This window comes from Melanerpes formicivorus, unplaced genomic scaffold (assembly GCF_026170545.1).
Source record: "Melanerpes formicivorus ecotype bairdi unplaced genomic scaffold, bMelFor1.0.p_v2 SCAF_5, whole genome shotgun sequence".
NCBI classification, from domain to species: Eukaryota; Metazoa; Chordata; class Aves; order Piciformes; family Picidae; genus Melanerpes; species Melanerpes formicivorus.
Genome location: NW_027142357.1, coordinates 21722659 through 21746227, shown reverse-complemented (window position 1 = coordinate 21746227; position 23569 = coordinate 21722659). Strand labels below are relative to the sequence as shown.

The window sequence follows — 23569 nt, the reverse complement described above, 5'->3', positions numbered from 1 at the left end:
CACTGCCAGTAGCTATCGCTGGGGCTAGAGTGAGTCCCGGAGAGGCCAAGGCCCTGCCCCAGCTTTAGTCGGGCCAGGCCCGACTCGGAACACAGACCGACACAGCCCCGCCACCGGCCCTGCGGGCACGCACCAACACCTCACACCCGCGGCGACCCCCGCTGCCTGGCGCGGTTCCCTCCTCCCGGAAACACCGCTGCCTCAGGGACGAGCTCCCATTGGTCCATTTCCGTCACACCTTCCCGCCTTCTCTGTGTTGTACGGGCAGTGATTGGTTATTGGCGGCTGTCAGTCGGAGAGGGCGAGCCCCGCCGGTGCCCAGGCTGCGCTCTTGTGAGGCGGGCGCTGCTGCCGGGCGCCGCGGCGGCTGGTGCAGCTGCGGGTGGAGCAGTGATGCTGGCTGTGAGGCGGTGTATGGCAGCGGGAGCCCGTCACAGAGCGGCGTGCGCCCAGCGGGGCGACGGCGGCGAGCGAGGCCGGTAAGATCTGGCGGCGGGGAAGGATGCGCATCCGTTACTCCTCGTGCTGAAGGGGCTGGCGGTAGCGACAGGCAGCGGTAGCGGCATGGGTGGAGCAGCTGGCGGGCAGGATGCCTGGAGAGAGCGGCAGCGCTGGGTGGCCTTGGGCCGCGGCTGTTAGGGGTCGGGGGCGGGAGCGGATCCCCACGGCCCCTCGCCGTGCCCTTCGGCACGGTGATCCCGGCCATGCCCCGTCCTGGTCCCCGGGCGGGACCGGTGGCGCGGCGGGAACTTCGGTGCCGCCACCCGGTTGTGGCACCCGGCGGTGCCTGTGTGTGCTGCGGCAGGGGGCGACACTAGCTCGACAGTTGAGTCTGGCGGAGGAGCTGAGGTGCTGCTCCTTGTGGTTCTCCGTCGCCTCGGGAAAGCTTGGAAGGGGCGGCCGGACAGCGAGGGATGGGAGGAGTGTGTGGATGAACGCCGAACGGTGCTGCCGGTTTCCCCGGCGCTGCCAGTGAGGGCCTGCCTGGGAGTTGGGAGTGGTCGCTTGGAGAGCGGACCCCCTCGTTCGCCGCTTCCGCGCGCCCCTCCGGCAGGATGCTGCAGAGGAGGCTGAGGGGCAGCGCGCGGGACTGCCTCGCGGCCGGGTTCGCACGGAGCGGCAGGAGAGCGGCAGCCGCCGGCTCTCGTGTGCGGGCGGCCCCGGCCCCGGCTCCGTCCCGCCGGGCGGGCGGCAGCGCTGAAGGAAGGTGAGCCGCTCGGCGGGACTTGCTTGGGGGCTGGGGGTTCGGCAACCCTTCGAGGGGGGTGGGAGCGGGATTACTTGATCGCGGTTCCGGACGCTCAGCTGGGCGACTGACAGGCCGGAGAAACTAAGGGAAGCGGTGGTCTTGTGGCCGCAGACTGCATCCTAAAGTTGCTGAAACAGCCAGTTCAAGGAAAAGTTATTTAAAGTTGACGGTGACGGGCTGGTGTATGACCACTGGCTATACAGACAGACGAATTCCGAAGATGAAATCCTATTTATCCTTGTGCACGCTTTTTCATTGTTCTTCAAGCTGCCGTACTTTCAGTGGTAGAAGATAATAATGCGCGGCTTTGAATTATTGTCAAAGCGTGGTCATTCGGAAGAATGCAGCCTTTAGATGCTATTAACAGGCATTAATGTAAACATTCGGAGTCTCGATTATGTAACATTTTAGGAAATCGTTACGATACTGGCAAATTTTGCAGGGATGGACCCGAACCGTCAATCATGGAAATAAAGAGGAGTTTTTGACATTGATTCGGTAGGAAGCAAGATAGCATCTGCAATTTACAGTTGCAGAAAAACTAATTCCTGTTACCTCTTGCTTATTTTGCGTGTGATCAGTTGGTCATTTTAAACATTAAGAACGTTGCAGAAAACACAAAGAGTATTGAATTTGATTGGTGGTGGGGTGTTTTTTTGTTCTTTTGTAGCTATAAGCTTTCTTCCCTACTTTCTAGGAGCAAATTGATTTGGTTCTCTCTTTCTTGTTGCAGAGTATTCTGATACATAAGTAAGTTACAAGGATGCATTTCATCATGCAAGGTATAACAAGCTTTCAGAATGTTTTAAAATCAAGTGATACATGGCAAGGATGAATAACCAGTGTAAGCACTGTTGTTACATCCTCTGCTGGGGAGAGCTGAAACCCGGGTTTACAGCTGAGGGGAAGGCACTAGTTAAGTGTAAAAGATGTGAGGTGGGAAATTCATAACTGGTACAGGTTAATATTGTTTCCTCTCTATATGATTATCTACTAAACAACATTTTTGGCAGAACAGAAATTGCTAATGAAATTTCAGTTCCTTGTACATCATAGATTCTGGATCAATCCAGATAGATCCAGCAAATGTCATATTGACACACTAGTTTGTCATATCATTAAATTACTATCTTCAGAGTATTTTTATTTATAGAGCAATCCATGTCCAGGTATGTTGTGTGTAGCGATGATGCAGTGTCTGGGATGCGCTCAGTTGTGCCAGTCTAGAACCTTCAGCACATTAGTAGTTGATACTTATGATAGTTGTTGTCCATACTCATGTGATTATTCTCAGGAGGCCTTGTATATGGGAGAATGCATGTCATTGTATTTGCTATGTAGCTATCTTTGTCTTAACTAATTATTTTCCTCAGAGTTCTTAGGAAACTTTTTTTCTACAAGATCAGAATATTTGAACTGTATATTTTCAGAAGGGTGTCCACTTCAGTGTTGATTTTTCTTCTTCATCTTAAGTAAGGAAACTTTTTGGGGTAGGGATCATCCCACCACTGAAGTGTGAATATTCATGTATTGACTATTTACTTTTTAAAACCTATTTGTCAGGTATAGACTTACTAATACTCATAAATATTACCATTGTGTAATGCTCATGCCTAAGTAAAGCTAAAAGAAAATACAGACGTTTCAGAGATTGTTTGTTTGCTTTTCACAGTTTTCATCTATAAAAAACGAAAATGAGTCTATCTCTATACCTCCCAGCTGAGAGGACATCCATTAAAGTAACAAATCTGGGATTTTCTTGAGCCACTTTTGTAGTAGTAAATTCTACAGGGGAGTATTTCAATATATAATATAAGAAGAAATCTGAAACTGAAGCGGTCCATCCTATCATATTCTTCAACCTGCCTGTTTAGTTGCTTAGTTAAACATGGATACTAAAATGTTACTGATGTGATTTGTCATGAGTAATGAGAAAATTATTTCTTTGGGGAAAACAGGTAGCATGTTTCTTAAAAAATAAGTCCGCATGTACATTTAGTTGAACTACTGAGGGGTTTCAGAAGGTTATAGGAAAGATGAATGAACAATGTATTATCTTCTAGTTCTATTAAATTGTGCAAATATTATGCTGATCTTTTTGGAAAAGCTAATGCTGTTTTTGAACTGCAGTTAAAATTCTGTCTTGTGGCTGTCAGCACTGTTTTCAGCAAACACTGCAATTGTAAATGCTGATGTATGGAAGGTCTACAGAATTATCTATAGATAAACAGAAGTATAAAATGCCTCTGATCCACATATTCCCTTTGTTACTTATTCACAGGCTTCAGATGTTTCCAAATGGTGACATCTCCTGCTGCCTAATGCTGCCATAGGCATATGTGAATGACCGAGACATTTTCTGTGTCTCCCATTAATGCTTTCCAAGAAAGTTACCAAAAGATAGTCTTAAACAGGACATGGGAATTTAGCTTGAGATTCTGAGATTATAGCTCTTCAACAGGGTAACAGAGGAAGAGAAGTGAAAGTAGGTGACTTGTTCCTTGAGGATAGGCAAGCAGGTATAAATTTTAGCAGAGCTCTGTGGATGTGTTAGTGGCCAAGATCAGCTTTGGAGAGTTCATGCAGGAGAAGGAAAGGATCTCTCTGATCTTTGGGCCTACTTGTGGGTAGTATTAATACTGAGATGAATCAAAGTGTGATAATGAATTACAGATCTCATTTACAAGCACACTGCTCTTCTTGTATCACTACCTGAAATGTAGAATTGCTAGGTAATTTGAAGACATAGTGGGGACAGACACTCTTTTAACCCTCCTGCATTCTGATTTTTGTAGCTTTCAATTTACCCTCCCAAACTATTGGGAGTTATCCAAGTATCTGCAATAGTTACTCATAAAAACTGCACTTTATTACTCCCTTAAGAATTACAACTCATAATTTAATGCATATCTAAATATGTAATTTAATGTACAACACATTGTATCACTACATATTTGTGTGAAATACATAAGTACAGGTTCTTTTCTTCTGAATAATGAAAGATTACCAAATGCTGAAAACTGACCTAATGGTTGTGAAGTGAATGAGAAATACACTATATAGGTGAAGTCATGTGAGAATCATGTTGAGCAGTGTTTATTAATTGCAATGGAGAGTAGCCAGGATACCTTCTCCCTTAGCAGAAGGTGTTCTTTATTACCAGTAGCCTAAAAATATTTCAGTTATAATAGGCCTATTTTCATGTATATACACTTTCTGTAGAAGAGAGCAGGAAATACCCAATAGACACTGTCTTCTGCACTCTTTTTTTAAAGACTCCTACCTGAGTACCAGTAAGCTTTAGCTCTTCCTATCTTCTGATACTTGACATAGTAAAAATGTGAATGATTTACACACCTAACCTTGTTTCCCTTTGAGCTATCCTGCAGCTCTGCTGTTTGAGAGGCCAATGTTTGTTTCTTTTGTCCCTCAGCAGGTGGCTACATTTTCACTGAAATAGCTAATCCTGCTGTGGAGCAACATCTGTGGCTTTGTTGGGGACATACTGGTAATTAAAATATTTCCTCCTGGGTCAGACCCTTATTTTCTGTCAAGATACATGGATGGGCTGACCCTAGCTGGTGGCCAGGTGCCCACCAAAGCTGCTTCTATCACTGCCCTCCTTAGCTGGCCAGGGGAGAGAAAATATGAAAGGCTTATGGGTCAAAATAAGGGCAGGGAGGTCACGCAGCAATTACTATCATGGACAAAACAGTCCACTTGGGGAAAATAGTTTAATTTATTACCAATTAAACCAGAGCAGTTTAACGAGAAATAAAATCCAAATCTTAAAACACCTTCTCCTTCATCCCTTCCTTCTTTCTGGGCTCAACTTTAGTCCTGAGTTCTCTACCTCTTCCCCTTCCGGCACATGGGCATGGGGAATGGGGGTTGTGGTCAATCCATGATACTTTGTCTGTGCTGCTTCTTCCTTCCTGGGAGGAGTCCTCACATTTATCTCCTTCTCCAGTGGGGGGTCCCTCCCATGGCAGACAGTTCTCCACAAACTTCTCCAACAGGAATCCTTCCCAAGGGCTGCAATACTTCACAAACTAATCTAACATGAGTCCTTCCTTTGGGATGCAGCCCTTCAGGAACAGACTGCTCCAGCACGAGTCCTATGTGGTGTCACAACTCCCACCAGCAAATCTGCTCCAGCATGGGCTTCTCTCTACAGTTCGTGCCACAGGAGCCCCCTCCAGTACAGGCTTCCTACAGTCACAGCCTCCTTCAAGTATCCACTTGTGCAGGTCCTCCACAGGCTGCAGATGGATATCTGCTTAATTGCTAACCTCCATGGGCTGCTGTGGCATGGGTTGCAGGGGCAGAGCCTGCCTCACCATGGTGCTCATCATGGGTTGCAGGGGAATCTCTGCTCTGGCACCCTCCTTCACTGACCTTGGTGTCTGCAAATTGTTTCTCTCACATATTTTCACTCCTGTCTTTGGCTGCAGTTGTGCATCAACTTTTTTCTCCCTTGTTAAATAGTACAGAGGTTTTACCACTGTCACTGGTTGGCGCAGCCTTGGCAAGCAGTGGATCTGACTTGGAAGTGGCTGGCACCGCCTCTGTAGGATACAGGGGGAGCTTCTAGGAGCTTCTCATGAAAGCCAGCCCTGTAGCCTCCTTGCTACTAAAACCTGACCATGCAAACCCAATACAATGTAGTACTAATTTATTGCTTAATGTGGGGTATGTTCAAATTTACATTGTAGATCTGGTATTACTCAAATCTGACCTGTGTCTTCCACAGCAGATAAGAAACAGGGGTGATTGGTTTTGGTTGTGTTTTTTTTTGTTTTGTTTGTTTGTTTCCCAAAGCTTAAAAAGTAGCTTAAAGAAAACTGAAGTTAAAAATATGAGAAAAACTTTACTGATTCAGACCAGTGTGCCTTCATATGCAGGGTCCAGTCTCTGACAGTGATGCTAAGGGATAATATTTAGGGCTGCAGCTTTTTGTATCTGTTCCCTTATGTTCTCCCCACACTTTGTTTTCATTTTAGGGATGGTAGATATATATCTGCTCTGTTTTCAGAGCCTATTTGTGGACCTGTCCATCAAGAACTAGTCATTTTCAAACTTGCTGGTGCTCACTAACTTCATAACCTCCTGTAGTAGTAAGTTACAGAAGCTTACTGCTAGCTTTGTGAAAAATCACTTCAATCTTTGTAAACTGATGTTTTACTAGCTTTGTTAAATGTTTGTTTGTTCTGTTACTGGGGGATTTAGCAAGCAGAAGTTTTAGTTTATTTACCATCTTCATGGTTTGATTGATCATATCTTGCTTCAGCTTTCTCTCCAACTGAAGATCCTCTTTAGTCTCTTTCTCTAAGGCAGGCACTCCATCCTTTTGGTATTTTGTTTGCCCTTCTCTGACTAAAGTCTGTCCTTGAGATGCAGAGACCAGAACTTCACATGCTACTTGAGATGCAGGTGGACCAAGGTTGTATAAATGTACTCTATCTTGCTCTCACTACCTTTCCTCGTGATGCGCCCTATGTTTTTGCTAGTTTTTTTTTGGGTTTTTTTTTTGTGGAACACAAAACTGTTAATTCAGACTGTGCCAGGGGAGGTTTAGGTTGGATGTTAGGAAGAAGTTCTATACAGAGAGAGTGATTGCCCATTGGAATGGGCTGCCCGGTGAGGTGGTGGAGTCACCATCACTGGAGGTGTTCAGGAGGAGACTTGAAGAGGTGCTTGGTGCCATGGTTTAGTTAAGTGGGTTGGATTGGTTGATGGGTTGGACATGATGATCTTGAAGGTCTCTTCCAACCTGGTTTATTATTCTATTCTGTTCTGTTCTATTATGTTCTATTCTATTCTATTCTGTTATAATTCCAGGGATCTGTCAATAATGACTCTTAGATTTCATCTCAAAATTGTTTGTCAGCATGGTGTGTACGTGATTTAGATATATTAGCTTACATATCTACACCAAAGCTCCTTTTTCATCTTTTTGTCCACTCTAAGTTTTGCAAGGTGCTTTTGCAGTTCTTTGCCATCAGCATGCTATTAGTTCTGTGCATAAAGGTAACTTTTTGTCCTAATTTTTCTGACACCTTATGAGTTTTTACATGTACATCTGATGTCTGAGAGGGATGAAAGTCTTAGGTTCATACATCTTAAAAATGGCTTGTATGTAACACAAGCTTTGCCATTGTGTTTGGGGTTTTTTTTCAATTATTTGATTTTATTTGAACCTCAGTTAATGTGAGCTCAGAATAACAGGTTAAAGGCTATGTAAAGAAACCCAGACCGGATAAGTAAAGCCTCTTAAAGATGCCATTCATAAGGTTTAATCCAGCTTCACTGAATGGGAAAATGGTGGTGTATATGGTATTTGATTCATATTGATTCCTGTTAAAACTAGGTTTAATTAAAATCAAAGAAGCTTTTAAAAATACCAGAGTGCAGTGATGTTTACTCAAATAACTAATGCTTTCCTAGGCTCTCTACAGATTCTCTACACAACAGTCTTAACTTCACTACTGTCTAATTAATCACCTTCAATTTGTGGAAAACATTTCATAGTAACATAAAAATAATAAGCAAAGCTTTTCTTCTCCACCATCCCAGTTTTATTAGAGAGAATCTCACTGTACAGAAGGGACATCTTCATATTCCATGTTCAAAACCAGGCTAGTCATTTGCTATTCAGAGCATATCACTTGGAAGAGCTGCTGCCTTGCAAACAACATTGAGAGTGATGTTTAAAGAAACTTTAGAAATGTGTTATTAGTATGCTGCATTATTTTGTATAGTAATAAATGTGCTTTCATAGCAGTGTAAGTGGCTCCAGTAGCATGTATGTGATGCTCCTATCTTGCCTTTTCCCAGTCACAATGACTCCATCCTTAACCCTTTGCAGAACCACTTCAGCTTGTTAGTCTGCCAGAAGAGAACTCCTCCCTGCTGACTGCTGGTTCAAAAAAAAAATGCTAAACTGAAAAACATTTTATGCCAACTTGAATCTGCTTCACAGGGGACTTCACAAAGGTTGATGCAAGGGAGGACATGGAACTGTGAAGGTAAATTCACAGAATCACCAAGGTTGGAGGAGACCTCAAAGATCATCAAGTCCAACCTGTCACCACAGACCTCATGACTAAACCATGGCACCAAGTGCCATGTCCAGTCCCCACTTGGATACCTCCAAGGATGGTGACTCCATCACCTCCCTGGGAAGCCCATTCCAATGGCTAACAACTCTCCCTGTGAAGAACTTTCTCCTCACCTCGAGCCTAAACTTCCCCTGGCACGGCTTGAGACTGTGTCCTCTTGTTCTGAGGTATCATTTATTAATTTTTGCTATAGGGTAATTTTTATTTCATGAGGGTACATCAATCCTTCCTAGCTTTTGTTATCAGATTGACTTACTGACCAAGTCTATCATATGAAACCTTTTCAACGTGTTTTTATAAACGCACAGCGTTTTATAAAAACAGCGTTTCCCTGCAAGCCAGGGAAACCAGGTATCCCTGGGGTCTTAAACATACCTCCCCCAACCTGAGGGAGAAGGCTTCCTCCAAGCCGGAAACGCCTGCGGGAGGAACCGTTGCGGACAGGCACCTTTACAGAGCTCCATGGCCAGGAACAGTGCGACCAGGCCGGCTGGGAGGAAGGGACTGCTCCCTGACTACAGCCCCCACCCCAGGTCTGGCCAAGCTCCCCTCCTGACCAAGGAGATAGCAAGACGGTTGACAGGTAGCAGTTAAAATCGCCTTATGTTCTTGTCAAGTCTCAGCCTGAAGCAGTGTTTAGTTTCTTGATTTATTGTTAAAAGTACTAAGTATGGTACTATTCTAGTAGCCAACCTATTGCTTTGTTAATGTAAATATTTAATTTTAAAGAATTATATTTTGTATCCTTTGAAGAAAGGCCCCAGCTATAATGCTATCCGTTGGTGAGGTTCTCTGCTGTGTACATCTGTCTGTCGAAAGGCTGTGATACCGACTAGTTACTCACAGAACGGGATTGCTCTTTCATTTTGTTTTGCACCATAACACATTTCACTAAAAGCTTTTTCAAACTCAGGTATTCAAATATGTAAAGAATACAGCATAGAATAGAATAAACCAGGTTGGAAGAGACCTTCAAGGTCATCGTGTCCAACCTATCATCCATCACCACCCAACCAACTAAACCATGCAACCAAGCACCCTGTCAAGTCTCCTCCTGAACACCTCCAGCGATGGAGACTCCACCACCTCCCCAGGCTGCCCATTCCAATGGGCAATCACTCTCTATGTGTAAAACTTCCTCCTGACCTCCAGCCTGAACCTCCCCTGGTGCAGCCTGAGACTGTGTCCTCTTGTTCTGATGCTGGTTGCCTGGGAGAAGAGACCAGTCTCTGCCTGTCTACAACCCCCCTTCAGGTAATTGTAGACAGCAATAAGGTCACCCCTGAGTCTCCTCTTCTCCAGGATGAGCAAACCCAGCTCCCTCAGCCTCTCCTCATAGGGCTTGTGTTCCAAACCCCTCACCAACTTTGTTGCTCTTCTCTGGACACGTTCCAGCAAGTCAACATCCTTCCTAAACTGAGGGGCCCAGAACTGGACACAGTACTCGAGGTGTGGCCTAACCAGTGCAGTGTACAGGGGCAGAATGACCTCCCTGCTCCTGCTGGCCATACTATTCTTGATGCAGGCCAGGATGCCATTGGCCCTCCTGGTTGCCTGGGCACACTGCAGGCTCATGTTCAGCCTACCATCAACCAGCACCCCCAGGTCCCTCTCTGCCTGGCTGCTCTCCAGCCACTCTGACCCCAGCCTGTAGCACTGCATGGGGTTGTTGTGGCTGCTGTGCAGAACCCGGCACTTGGATGTGTTAAATCTCATGCCGTTGGATTCTGCCCATCTGTCCAGTCTGTCAAGGTCCCTCTGCAGAGCCTCTCTACCCTCCAGCCGATCAACTCCTGCCCTTGTCTGCAAATTTACTGATGATCGACTCAATGCCCTCATCCAGATCATCAGTAAAGATGTTAAAGAGCACAGGGCCCAGCACTGATCCCTGGGGGACTCCACTGCTGACCGGCTGCCAGCTGGATGTGGCACCATTCACCACTACTCTCTGGGCTCGGCCCTCCAGCCAGTTCCTAACCCATCACAGTGTGCTCCCGTCCAAGCCATGGGCTGACAGCTTGGCCAGGAATTTGCTGTGGGAGACAGTGTCAAAGGCCTTGCTGAAGTCCAGGTAGACTACACACAGGCCTCCCCACACCCACCAGGCGCGTCACCTGATCATATTCAGTCTGGAGAAGAGAAAGCCCCGAGGAGACCTTACTGTGGCCTTCCAGTATCTGAAGGGGGTCTACAAGAAGGCTGGGGAGGGTCTTTTTATGGTGTCAGGTAATGATAGGACTAGAGGGAATGGGTAGATTCAGATTGGTTGTTAGGAATAAATTCTTCACCATGAAGAATGAGTGAGACACTGGAACAGGTTGCCCAGGGAGGTGGTAGAAGCCCCATCCCTGGAGGTTTTGAAGGCCAGTCTGGATGTAGCTCTGAGCAACCTGATCTACTGTGAGGGGTTGGAACTAAATGATCCTTGAGGTCCCTTCCAACCCTAACAATTCTATGATTCTATGATTGCTCACATTTTTTGTTATCTCAACCCCTCAGGCCCTATGTTGGGTGCCAAAAAGGACTGTCATGATTTAGACCCAGCTGGCAGCTGAGCTCCATGCAACTTGTCACATGCAGCTTCCCTGCTGATGGGATGGAAAGAAAATCAGGAGCGAAATGCAAGACTAGATTGAGATGAGGTGACTGTAATAGAACAATACAAAGAAAGAAGAAGCTATACCAAAGCGAATGATGGAAAACACAAACCGCTCACCAGACAGCAATGCATGCCAAAATCCACTGCCCCTGCCCTGGCCAGGCATGCCCTTATATAGTAGGAATGTCAGTATGGTATCAAATACCCCACTGGCTTGTTCAGCTGGCTATCCTAGGCAGGGCCCCTCTCAGCTTCTGGAGAAAATAAAATAGCCCTGTTCTAGCCAAAGCCAAGACGACCAGTAGGGCACTACGCAGCAGTACACTAGTGATACAAACTAGCCATTGCATGATGTACTAACCTAACTAGCCTGGGTAACATCGGACTTGAAGGTCTCAATTTATTTAAATGGGGAATTTACTGTCTGCTCTCACACCTTTTCCCTGGCAGAGGGAGAAAATTCCTAAATTTTGATGCTGTTTAGAGGAAGGTTCTGTTCATGTGCGAAATATTAATTATCTATTATTATTCAGTTAGTTACTTCCTTTAGAGTATTTTATGGTGTGTTAAATGAATCCCAAGCTCGCATCTTCTTACTCACTAGGTGTGCTGTAAGCATGAGGCTAGTGTTTTTAAACAAGCAATAGTGATATTTGTCTTTTCCTGGATATTAAGCAAGTTCATTTAAATAGATCTGATGTAACATAGGGAGCAATTGTCTACTTAAAAGCTTACAGTCCTTTGAAAATACTTGCCATCCCATTCAGTATGTGAATGAAGTCTGACCAAAAGACTCCTTCTGGTGTTCCACAAAATAAACCAAATGCCTCCATTCTTGCCAGCATAGTTTAATTTCCCATATGAAATGGATTCTTGCTCAGGAAATCATTATAATTATTGTACAAATTGTAAGTTTTTACTGAGAAGATATTACTCAGTTTTGATTTTTGTTTTTTCCTTGATGCTAAAATTACTGAGGTGGGAGGTTTGCAAGAGAGAAGCTTTAGTATCAGAACCCAAACTAGCTAAAGGGCTAAAAATGCATCTTAAGGACCATTAGTCAGAATAATTTGAGCTGACAGTAGCCAGGATTGGTTTATATATAAAGTTCATAAAATAGCAAGTTAGTTTCTTTAGCTGGGAAAAATACCTAAAGAGGCACATTTTTGCTGCAGTTGCTAGGAAGCAGCTTATACTATATCTGTGGGATATAATGGGAGTCATGTGTGAAATGCACTATGCTGATAATTTATCTCAAAGTAGGTAGAGCTGAATATTACATTCACAGAGCACATCTCATTGTACAAAATAAGATGAGATGGATGCTGCTAGTAATGTTAGGTGACAAGAGCCTCAGTGGTATACAAGGTATGGTACACGTGTCAGTAGGCTGTCAAGAGGATGTTAATTTCTACATGATTCATAGGTGGGTCTGTGAGTAGGTGAGCAGAAAATTAATACATTGGCTAGATGGGAGGAAAGAATAGACCAGATGAAAAGAAGAAAACCTGTCTTTTGACATAATTGACAGATCTGGGAATGAACAAGGTCCTGAGAATCCCAAATCATGTATTCTCTTAAAGATGAGCTCATGAACTGGCAGTCTGCTTGCTGGTAGTATGTTTAACAAAATGAGGATGGGTGAAGTGAAGTTGCCACTGCGTTTAGAAAAATGCTTAGCTATGAAATCACAGAATCACAGGGGTTGGAAGGGACCTCAAAAGATCATCCAGTCCAACCCCCCTGCCAAAGCAGGATCACCTAGGGCAGGTCACACAGGAAGGAATGTTGGTGTCTTTAATAGAAACCTTTATAATTACTTGGTTAGATTGGAATTGATTGATTAGATTAGACTGATTAGATTGGGTTGTCAGATTGGAATGATTTTGGGTGAAAACACAGTCTTAACAGTTTGGTATTATTATATTTCACAAGTATTTTTTCTGTATTGAATCAATACAGTGATACTGTGTTGAAACTTAAATTAATTGCTTCACTCCTTTGAGCAATGGTGCAAATTTTTCTTACATGCTACAGACAGAGATCAAGTGTTTATTCCTCAGCAATTACTGAATTCAAAGTGAATTAGAAAATCAAAACTGTTAGGAACCCTCTTTAATTAGATGATTAAAGAACTAAACAAGCAGTGTGATGTTCAGATGAAAATGAAAGGTATTTCTTAGCATTTTTTAGGCCATGCTAGAATTCAGATAGGGCATTAATTGTGTTTTACAGTTAAACTTACAGAAAAGGGTTTGCAGTCTCCTAAAATGTTGTATGGCATATGTTTATAGTTCTCAACCAATTTTATGTTTCCCAGCTCAGCCTCCTCACCTTGAAGGATACTTTCATTAAGTAATCTTACTGTAAGTTGTCTCAAAGTGTGTTATTCCTAATGGCAATTTGAAATCCACTGGAGATGATCTTCAGCAAACTTTGTGATCAGATTCTTGACTAATACATGCTATCAAAATGCAACTGAAGTTAATCAAGTTGCAACTCTACACAGTAGTCAATGATTTTCCCAAAAAAAAACTTTATAATCTGCTTTTTTAGATTAGTCACTTCTTCAGCCTTTTCTAAATGTTAGAGAGTTTTTTTCCTTCTCTCTTCAATCTTTAGGTATTTGACTCTTCTTTTTAGTCTCCTCCTAACAGTACCACTTTGTTGTAATTTTTCATAAAAGTTTTTTTCCCCAAAGAGATCTTCTGGTATTGAAGCAACATCACACATTGATTCAAAGGCTGTCTTCACTGTTCAGACTTTGTGTGATGCCACCTTTTGAATAGATTTGTTCCACACACATTGTACTGAGATTTATTTGTATTCATCCTTTTCTCCCAGTCAATTTAACTGTTCTGACTTGGACAGTAAGCATGAGAAACACCAAAGCACAGTGAAACTTGCTTTCCTTTGTACAGTGAAAATCTCTGTATCTTGTGAAAGAACTTGTAGTACCAAAAAGATAAACTTGTAAAGCCATAAGAGAACTATAAACCAAAGTGAAATATTAGTGCACGATCACAGAATGGTACACTTGGATCTGATGTCTGGAGATCATCTAGTCCAAAACTGCTGCTAAGCAGGTTCACATAGAGCAGGTTTCACAGGATTGTGTCCTGGTCCAGAGGAGGCTCCACAACCTCTCTGGGCAGCCTGTTCTTGTGCTCTGTCACTTTGACAGGAAAGATTTTCATTATGAATAGGTTGAACTTCTGTGTTCTAGTTTATGCCCATTGCCCCTTGTCCTGTCACTAGGCACTACTGAAAAGACACTGGCCACATCCTCTTGACTCCCACCCTTTAAATATCTATAAGCCTTGATAAGATCCTCTCCTAGTCTTCCAGACTGAACAGCCCAAGTTCTCTCAGCCTTTCCTTGTAAAAGAGATGTTCCAGTTGCCTAATCATCTAGGATTAATCATAGCACTCAGATTTTTGCAGGCATAGTGAATAGCTAGCTTTAGTCTCTTTGAAAGCTAAGTACTATTATAAACCCAAAATTCATAACAGAGAAGACAAATTTGAAAACAGGTATTGTCCATTTATTAGTCAACATTTATGTGGACAGACTTGAACTTAGTGAAAGTGGTACAATCAATGTTCACTGGAAGAACTGTGATACAATTAAAATTAGTCTTCAGACAAGCATTCTTCCCAGTCATGCATTTGTTCCTCTGTCCTACTTGGAATAGTTTGGGCTGTACTAAATCCAGATAACACCTTCACATTTGCAAAAGACTGAATTAACTGAGACACTGAGAGACATGGGCTGGAGGTGGGAGAATTCTTTGCTGTTCTGTGTTGCAGTCATGGACTACAGCTAGAAGCTGTTTCAAGCAGACAGCACTGCAGCTGCTGGAGGATGTGTCCTAAGGCAGTCTACTGCATCATAATATGCAGTATATGTGCTTAGATATGCATTAAACAGTTTCTTCTTGCTGCACAGAAGGGATCCAGAGATTCTGAACAATTGTGAATCATCTTATCCTGCCATTGTGTCCTTAATTTTTCACTGCACTGTTTGCCCCAACATTTCCACTCGACTTCGGGATCGCTCAAAATTGGTTGTGCAAGTTGTGAGACAAAGAAATGGATCTAGAGGAGTGAGACAAAATAGAAACTCCAGTGAATCACAGCCAAGATCTAGTAATCCTGCTCCTAAAGATTCCACTATTACTGGTCAGCAAGAAAATATTAAGAGTTCAAGCATTAGTTTTGACTCCCTAAAATCTCTTAGTCCTCTTCACAAATCTGTTTTCTGACAGAAAAGGTGCTTCTACAGTGTAGTTTGTTCAAGGCAGATAATCCTAGCAAATGGTTGGATCGTGCAAGAAAGGCCAAGTGCTGTTCTCACTAGACATCTCTGTTGTGTTTGTGGATGTTTTCATACTATATTAGCAGAAATATTTTTATGGATCATTCAGCTTAGTCCTTAGTTCCTGCTTCCATTTTTTTATGACAGAACATTGGCATGGTATGTTGTCTAAAATCATGAAAGGTTGTAGTCAAAAGGCCTCTAAAGCAGCACACTTGTCATATGTATTTGTCCATGCCATATGCTTCATGTCCTTATATCTGGCTGGTGGATAGTTTGCAGAACACCTCCATACATGACATCGATGCCTTAGATATTATTTTTTTGGTAGATCTGACAGGTAAATAGTAGCTTTCTTAGTGATTTGCCCAAAACATTGGGAGTTTCTGTGGTCTAATCTGCTATGTTATAGACATTCAAAGCATAACAGAAGAACTGTACTAAATATATATTCTGTACATATCCTCTTTAGATTAAGAGCCTCCTGGAATTAAAAAAAAAAAGTGTATCAATGGTCCTCCAGATAACTGCTTATAATGCTAATTCTAATTCACTGTTCTGCCATTCTTAGTCTTTGTTATATCTCTGATGGCAGAAAAAAATGGTCATGAAATAGCAGTATGGGTTTCCTCAGCCTTCATCAACTGAAGTACAAAACTTTGGGGAAGCAAGTAGGCTTTCTAACCCATTGAGAAGGGTGTTTCACTTTGACAGACCAAGCTATTTCAAACCATGAGTCAAGCAATAGGGTTAATAAGTGTGACAAGCAGTAGCCTGCCAGCCATAGCTATCAGGAAAAAGGCAGTGGCAAGATTCAGCTGAATGGTAAGTCAAAGAAAGAAAGAAATGAAGAAAATGATGCAGCTGCTATGTGTTTACTAGAAACTGCACATAAAGCTAACTGTCCTATACAGAAAGCAGAATGAATTAATCATTAGATTATTTTGGAAACCTCAAAAAAAGTACCCTTTTACATGTAATTTATTTTAATGTAATTATTTTTATATATTCCTGAATACTGGAGTATTTTGTTTAGCACATCTTCATGCAGAGGAGATGAAATTGCAGTTGACACATGGATAAATATCTGAATTATGTTGTATGATGGTAAGTATTCAGAGACTGTACAGTGTGTCCAAGCCGTTTTTTCATGCAGAGTGTTGAGCCTAGTAGATAGAAATTGTAATGATAATTGGTACCTATAGGAGGTAGAATAATGCAGGCAATAAATAGTAGGAATGATCCTGTTTAAGCCAAAGGAATACCTAGCCTAAGTCTAGGTGAGGGGAGGGGCAAATTTCTACCATTTTAATAATTTTGTTCTTCATTATTTTGTTCTTCATCTGTATATCCTGGCCTATCAGTCAGCTCTCTTTAACTGAAGCCAGCTGGCAGGTGACACTGTAGTTTTTCAACCACCAGTAAATAAAATGTTAAGCTCCAGAAAAATTCAATTCCCAGAGCTCAGCCCTAAAAATCAATAAAGCTTCTCCTCCAGCTAAATCATTTATTTCTCTGAACATTAAATTTTTAAATACATTATTTCCCCCCACCTTTCTTCAAAACACCATTAAGAACTGAAACCAAAATAAAATCAAATTGAAATTAAAAGCTATGAAAACTATTGAGACTAGAAACTACAAATCTGGTAGTTTTAATAGATACTTTTTATATTTTATAGATATATTTTATAGATACATAGATATATTTTTCATAGATATTAAAATGTTTGTTTCGTTGAGGTTAACAAATAAACTCATCTAAAATGCGTAAGGATGTATTTGTTATCTGAGTCCTTAAAAACTAAAACCATGTTTTGAGTAGTTATAGTAAAACCTTACTTTCTGAAGCTCCTGTTTCCAAGTAGAACATCATAAGATCAGTTATTCTGTTGTATAGGATTTTTATGCATTAAGGTTTATCATAGTACATCTAATCATGTCTTGTCTGTCAGTCACTACCCAGCTGTGATTTAGAACTAACAAAATCCAAGTTAAGCTTCATTAGTGATTCCATCATTCCCTTTGACTATTTTGATGCAATCTCATTTAGGAGATGACAGAGAAGTAGTATGAGCAGTCACTAGACTGCAAAGAAGTCCATGTGTGGAGAAGCTGAAGTCCACACCAGCACCTTCTCTTGTTTTGAAATACTTTCTTAAGAGGCTCAGTTTAGCTATTCAAATACATACCTGCACAAAACGAACCTCAATTCTGCTGTCTTATAACAAAGGAAAATTTAATTGGTCTCTGAGCAACCTAAACTTTGGAAGACTTTTTAGGTCTCTGGGCTCTCATTTAAATGGCTATATTCTAGCTGTGTCTTCTAATGAAAAGCACTTGCTCTTGCATGTAAGAATCAGCGTATCAAAGCTGAAAACGCTTTACAGATTATATTAACTTTCTGTTGTTGTGGCTATATAAAATTAAACCTAGGATTCTTTTTGTCATCCTGTATTTCTGGCCAGTGATATCTGTAGTCTGCGGTGTTGGAGTTTTCGTCTCAAAATTACTGAAGCAGTCATGCTGCTTTCTGTTAACTTTCAGGATATTAATCATCTCATGCATTCACCTTCTTTCTGATCTTTTCTAGCCTCTTCTAGAGCTCATTACCTCAGAAGGGTTTCTGTAGTTTGCTGTTGGTGCAAACTGATGCAGTCAGTCTTTCATGGAATCCATGGAGATAATGTTATTGTATAAATACCCTTTAAAAGATTCTGAGGCCTCCACTGATTGACACTATATGGGTAATTGTCCATTTGCTCTGTATTCTGTGTACAGAGTGAATTGTATTACATTCCAATCCCATCCTCCTCTTCAGAGAAGCATGTGCAGCTCTGAGGAAATATCTGTTCAGACCCTATTGTTTCAACTCTCCTCTGAAATGGACTACCACATTTTTAAGATGAATCTCAGATATATTGAAAAAGAAAAATATCCATATGGAATTCTAACAAATTGACATATTTGAGATCTCTGGCTCACTAACTCAAGGTTTTGCTCAAAAAAAAAAAAAAAAAAAAGAAGTTACAGAGGAAGGGGAAAGTGTGTTTTGTTCATGATTATGCAAATAAAAAACCTGCTGAATTTCAGGTTTGCTTGGTTTTATTGTTTGTTTGGTTGGTTTTAAACTGGGCTCTTGGAGTGCTTATAGGTTTATGGATGGGGTAATGCTAGTACTCCCAATACTTTAAAGGGCACACTTTCAATGGAAAATGATTATCATCCCCCTATCTTGAAGATAAATCACATAGATAAATTTACTTGATCAAAAAATAAGATACAAATGTATCACCAAGAGAAGATGAAGTTCAAATAAATCATCAGGTAAGACCCAGAAATAATCTCAGGTCTATATGTTAGAATTAAGCCCATTCACTAAATTAAAAAATTCGGAATAGCATTCATGTATTTCTCACAGTTACATTTTCATATCCTTCAGCTGAACATCAAGGAGGACATTATAGTTTGATGTATTTGGTAACATCTGATCCAGAAATACATTGAAGTTTACACTTTTAAGGAGCATTAACAAGGAGTTAACTGATAAATATTCTGCCCAGCGTGTGGAATTTGCTTTGTGTCATCTATGTCTTTATGCTATAGATGAAAAATAGTTTTCACTAAGGGAAATACAGAACTAAAAGAAAGAACTTGAAATTCAAGAGAACTTTTTTCCCCAGTTATTTTTGCTTGCCTAACAGCAAGATTTATTTTTCTCTACTGAGTAAGGTTTTACAGGCACTAGAAATAAAGTGCAGCAATTTTAATGGAAAACCAGTTTCAGTGTGCTGAGAGAGTCCATCACTGGCCCTTTTCCCCACTCAAGATGAAGCTTATTTGGTTTTGGCTTGCTCACCTGCTAGGAAGCAGCAAGCCTCCCTTCAGTCTGTGACTAAATGACTGTCCCTTACATAGCAGCAGAAGTGACTCCTCTCTTGGTACACACCAACAAATTACCTGGCCGTGTTCAGAATGTATCTTTTCTATAAATAGGTGTTTTCATTTCAAAGCTGTTTTTGTCACTGGAAGCCATTGACTTTTATTGATGACAGCTGATTGTTACAGCAAATGAACTTGCTGTTGGGAACAAATGGTGTCCCAGCACCACTGGAAATAATGCCATGTAACACTGTGGTGTGTTTGGGTAAATTCAGGACGCCAAGTTGAAGCTTTGTCTGTTCTAGCTAGCTTCTAAGGATTAAAAAAATCGTTTGCCTACCTGGGAAAAAGGAAGAGCTATCAGGAGAACACATGCAGCTTTCTGTTTTGAAAGCCTATGGAAAAAGTGTAACTAACTGATTTCTTTTGTTCTGTCTTCTGGATGACAAATACTGTAATATATTTGTTAAAAATAATCATCCTTTATTCTTCTCAAAATTATAATATCAGTGCACAGAAATTAGGAAAGCTGTATTGCCCATGTTCTCCCCTAATACTGCATTTGCTTTACTCTACCGTAATTCCCATGTAAATAGAATTACTTGTATGTTAACAGTAACCAGAAAAATCAGGACCAATCTACCATTAGAAAATCTAAGACCTTTTTTTCCTGTCCCACTCAGCTGAAGAGGGAGTGAGTCTTTGATGTGGCACTTAGTCTTTATATTTGCTAAACAAAAGTGTATAGAGACAATTCAACTTACAGAGCTTGAAACCATGTGTAACTGAGAACATTGCCACAGCAGCTTCCTAACATTATTTATGGATGGAACAGGTACAGTCCCCACCTAAATATGTTCTTTGTTATTGGCCCCTACCTCAGTCCTGCTGAGGTTTGGAATTGCAATCACAGAGCTCAGCATTCAGCTACATTCTTCAATGAGGACCCAATCAAAGCCAGCAGAAGCAATGCAAAAAGGGGAAGTTTGTGATACCAATAAGAGAGATGGTATTGACAAGCTGACATTGTAAATCCTTGTTTGCAGGGGAGATGACTTGCAGTTAGTAGATAAGGTTAGACAGAAGGTGTTTCCTCTCTGAGTCATCATCATCTATGAAAAATGTTGCTACTTCACTCTGGGCAAACTGCCTCATCATCCACACCTGGCTTTACCTATTTTTCCCTAGTATAAACCTGACCTTTTTATTCCTGAAGCCTGTACGCTCGTTATACATGTCTGTGTCCTGGGCAAAGAAGGCAGAGGAAACGTGAGCTTCCATTATCTAACCAAACATTTAAATAACTGAACAATGCAGGCAGTTCTTTAGTTTGTTCCATAAGGTATTCTGATAAATAAATACCTTATTCTTTACAGTGTTCATGGACATTTTGCCAAGGAAGATTGTACATCAAGATCTAAAAGACTATAAATACACAAATCTCCAGTATTTACTCCTGGTTTTACCTTTGTGCTGTTCCTCAGTTGTCCCATCTCTGATCTGCATGTAGACCTGCACAGATGTACCAAAGATCACTGATCCTCCCAGGAAAGTCAGACTGTCTCGCAGTGAGTAAGGAAGACAACTGCTTCTGTTATGTGGGCCCCCAGGATAATCCCTTTCAGAGAAGCATGGAAGAGGCTTATGGATTTCTTGGCATGAGTGTCTAACAAAGATGCGAAATGTGATGTTTTGATGCTCCTGTCCAGCCTCCAATTGGCTAGCTAAAGAAGCTTAGTGCTGTTTGAACCTTCTCTAAATCATCTGAGCGGATCCACTCCTGATCTGTAGCAAAATGTCGTAATTTCTGGGTATGTAGCAACTCTTATATTAATGACATAAGTGCATCACTCTTACCAAATTTATCCCCTAATACTCATGTGAAAGAAACCTTTAATTCCAATTACACTCTGAAGAGTGAAGCATGGCAGAAGTTTAATTCAGTGTCACTTTTTTTTTAATTCCTGAAAGCATTAGTGAGCATGCAGAGAATGCAGGGAGGCAAGTTCTTACTGTACCCTTAATCTAGTAATAGAATCCTTTTCTTAATAATATATGTGAAAGAATGAGCTTCAATGAACTGTTTGGTTCCAGGTGCTTTAACCATATGCCTGAAATGATAACAATGAAAGTGGAGTTTCTAGGGATAGGACTAAGAAATTAATGTATTTAATATGTTCTTCTAAAAATAACTTCTTTCATTTTATGGGAACTAATCTAACCACACACTTTTAATACATATTCAGCTTCTGCTCTAATCTAGGATTCTGAGGTCTAGTCAAAGCATTCTTGCTGTATCTCTGTCAAACAGAGTTTGAATAAAATGCCAGAACAGGAAGTGTGAGACACTAAAGAAATCAAGCCATACCAAAAAATTTGCATATCATATTGTAATAATGATATAATATATTGCACAATGAAACAAAAGGAGACCTCAGTGATTTTCCAGTGCACTGTCCTGGAACTTGAACTTCATCTGTGCCATCCTTGCTATAATCATGAATTAAAATAAATTTTCAGGTTTTATTGTTTGTTGTGCTTTCTCCTTCTGCTTATTTAACATGCAGGCTTCTAATATCTTAAAATAGAGAATAGATTACTGGAAATAATGGAAAATTTATTAAATATAAATTGATATAGCTGGAAGTGGAATCTTTAAGCTCATTCTGAGTTATGTCTTATCAGTTTAATTGTGTGTAACATAAATCAAAACACGGAAATAAAAGTACAAAAGGAAAATTAAATTCTTCTGTCTTTCAACTTTTCTCTAGTAAATGTTTCATTCCTAGTAAAGAACTGGAGCATCTTCCCTTCATAATTATAAACAAAAAGCAATAAAACTGAGTTGGAGATTGAATGAGAATCCGGGTAAAAGAAGCTGTAGCCAGAGACGTGGAGGGCAGCAGGGTGTGACAGCTTTCGGAAATGGAATATGTACATATATGTGCACGTACTCTGAAGGAAGGACAAGGATGAGACAGGAGATGGTTGCAAGAGATCATTAAAAGACTGATGGAAAACAAATGTCTAGAAAATAGAATTAAGAGTAACCCAGCAGGGGAGTTAAGAATGAAACTTGGAGGTGTTGGAATCTGTTTTCAAAGCAGAGTGCTGCTGCTCTGTAGGTGAGAGTTGTATGACCATGATGATGAGATGGGAGTGAGACCAAGGAGAGAACAAAGAAGTGGGCAGGGAGCCCACAGAAGTGAGTTATTTTTGAAAAGGACAGTTAGATTAGCAAGCTGAGTCAGCATTATCACTTACTTAAATATATATTGTTGAAGCTCCCAGGAACCTGATATGATATTAAGCTTTTAACTTTGTTGTATCAATATTAGCAGTAGCTCAAACTTAAAAATGTTTATTTTAAAATAAGCATTTCAGCTAAGCCAAGTGTATCCCACAAACATCTAAGCAATTCAGTTTGCTTTTACAATATAAATGTTTTATACTTTCATACTGTTAATTAATCACTCTTTATGAACTTAACAGTATTCATAGTAGCCATATGTTCCTGGATAGGAGTTTCATTAGGCAGAACTGACACAAACACTGACAACACATTCCATCCTTTTAACGTTTTGTTTCTTTAGTAACAGTATAGTAATACCTGATAAGGATGAAGTCTATAGCATGTTTGACAGATAAATCATTTGAAATGGCCACCCAGACCTTTCGAAGGCTTTGTTTGCACCACAGCATAAAAACCCAATTTATTGTTCCACTGAGCAGAATAACTGCAGTTGAATAATTAAGAAGCAAAACACAGGCTGCTGTAGGGCACTACTTGGGTGCTGCTAGTGAGAGTGGCAGGGCCCCAAAAGCATCCCCTGTGATGGGGAGTGCAGCGCAGGGCTCTGAGTCATTGCCCATCCCTGCTGCCTTGTCTTGGCTGCCTTGTGCTATTGCTGCTGTACTGCTGCCAAACCTGAGCTGGCTCTGTGCCAGCCACATTTGTGCCTCTCACTTCTCATTCTGTGGGGGATTATTGACATCAGTACTGTATGAAACCCATAAAAATAATTGAGGTGTACACAATATGGGGATAAAATCTCATGATGATTGTATCACTAAACTCTCAACTGTGATTTTGAAGACATACAAAACCCATGTGTTGCTGTAGGCATCCGGAGAACTTGCAGAGTTATATGTATATAATCTGACCATATGCAACATTTATAGAACTGCAGTTGGCTTTTCACAGGTATTCTCTAAACACAACCTGCTGAGAATCCTGAGATGGAGCTGTTGAGAGTAACTGTGGAAATACAACTTTCTCCAGAAGTTACCTACTTTTGGAATCAGATTTTGAGTCATTTTTTAATGAAGAAGCTAACCTACTGTTTGAAGAGAACCATACAGTTTCTCAGGATTGTGTAATTATGCTTTTATCTTGCCAGC

General features: G+C 41.1%; 1 protein-coding gene across 3 annotated transcripts in view; it reads left to right on the top strand.

Annotated features, from left to right (window-relative positions):
* Positions 1 to 306: 306 nt before the first annotated feature.
* B3GALT1 (beta-1,3-galactosyltransferase 1) overlaps positions 307 to 23569 on the top strand; it is a 182930-nt gene continuing 159667 nt past the window's right edge. For 2 of the 3 annotated variants that reach the window (XM_068138713.1, XM_068138710.1), the window contains exon 1: positions 307 to 479. The gene's annotated coding sequence lies outside the window, so the exon portion shown is untranslated. Of the gene's footprint in view, positions 480 to 20544; positions 20980 to 23569 lie in introns of all 3 variants that reach the window. The other variant, XM_068138711.1, reaches the window with a different exon arrangement.